Consider the following 1,973-nt stretch of genomic DNA (forward strand, 5'->3'; position numbering starts at 1 on the left):
ACATACATGTAGAATGGCACAATATGTGGAAAACCGCTAACTGAGGTGACTGGATAATTTACGTGGTGACTGGATGATTTAAGTGGTGACTGGATAATGCAAGTAGTTACTGATTAATTTGAGTGGTAACTGAATGTGAACCATCCGCAGAAGATAATTAGAAGTGGATAATTTTCTATAATCTAAGGAGATTATAAAATAATCTAGCAGTATGATCGTTATTCTCCAAGGAACAAAAGTGCATCAGTTATTTAGCTGATGTGGCAGTGTTCTCTGAGTGGCTTAATTACTTGCAGTGCTCTGAGTGGCTTAATTACTTGCAGTGCTCTGAGTGGCTTAATTACTTGCAGTGCTTCGAGTGGCTTAATTACTTGCAGTGCTCTGATTATTATAATAAAAAAGAAGCGCTAAGTCACAAAGGCTATACAGCTGCAGTGCTCTGAGTGGCTTAATTACTTGCAGTGCTCCGAGTGGCTTAATTACTTGCAGTGCTCAGAGCGGCTTAATTAGTGGAAGTACATTGCAAATGAGAATAAATTTTTAAGATTTTTTCGTCCAGGAGACCAAGAGTTGTAGCCTAACTAGGCCCAAGAGTTGTACTTCACCTAGGCCTAAGAGCTGTGGCTGAATTAGGCCCAAGAGCTGTACTTTACCTAGGCCTAAGAACCGCGGCTTAACTAGGCCCAGGAGCTGTACTTCACCTAGGCCTAAGAGCTGTGGCTCAACTAGACCTAGGAGCTGTACTTCACCTAGGCCTAAGAACTGTGGCTCAACTAGGCCCAGGAGCTGTACTTCACCTAGGCCTAAGAGCTGTGGCTCAACTAGACCTAGGAGCTGTACTTCACCTAGGCCTAAGAGCTGTGGCTCAACTAGGCCTAGGAGCTGTACTTCACCTAGGCCTAAGAGCTGTGGCTCAACTAGGCCTAGGAGCTGTACTTCACCTAGGCCTAAGAGCTGTGGCTCAACTAGGCCCAGGTGTACTTCACCTAGGCCTAAGAGCTGTGGCTCAACTAGACCTAGGAGCTGTACTTCACCTAGGCCTAAGAGCTGTGGCTCAACTAGGCCTAGGAGCTGTACTTCACCTAGGCCTAAGAGCTGTGGCTCAACTAGGCCTAGGAGCTGTACTTCACCTAGGCCTAAGAGCTGTGGCTCAACTAGGCCCAGGAGCTGTACTTCACCTAGGCCTAAGAGCTGTGGCTCAACTAGGCCTAGGAGCTGTACTTCACCTAGGCCTAAGAGCTGTGGCTCAACTAGGCCTAGGAGCTGTACTTCACCTAGGCCTAAGAGCTGTGGCTCAACTAGGCCTAGGAGCTGTACTTCACCTAGGCCTAAGAGCTGTGGCTCAACTAGGCCCAGGAGCTGTACTTCACCTAGGCCTAAGAGCTGTGGCTCAACTATACCTAGGAGCTGTACTTCACCTAGGCCTAAGAGCTGTGGCTCAACTAGGCCTAGGAGCTGTACTTCACCTAGGCCTAAGAGCTGTGGCTCAACTAGGCCCAGGAGCTGTGGTGTCCTACGCTTGTTTTTTGGTTAAGAATTTAGTTACTTGGTGAAAAAACTACAAACTGGCATTATTTACTTATTAACCCTATCGGAAGTTATTAACCCCTACCGGAAGTAATTAACCCTTACGGAAGTATTTAACCCTGCTGGAAGTAATTAACCATACCGGAAGCGATTAACCCTACCGGACGCAATTAATCCTGCTAGAGATAATTAACCCTACCGGAAGTAATTAACCCTGCCGGGAGTAATTATCCATGCTGGAAGTAGTTAACCATGCCGGGAGTAATTATCCATACTGGAAGTAGTTAACCATGCCGGGAGTAATTATCCATACTGGAAGTAGTTAACCATGCCGGGAGTAATTATCCATACTGGAAGTAGTTAACCATGCCGGGAGTAATTATCCATACTGGAAGTAGTTAACCATGCCGGGAGTAATTATCCATACTTGAAGTAGTTAACCATGC

The sequence above is a fragment of the Cherax quadricarinatus genome, chromosome 73 (assembly GCF_038502225.1).
Source record: "Cherax quadricarinatus isolate ZL_2023a chromosome 73, ASM3850222v1, whole genome shotgun sequence".
Taxonomy (NCBI): Eukaryota; Metazoa; Arthropoda; class Malacostraca; order Decapoda; family Parastacidae; genus Cherax; species Cherax quadricarinatus.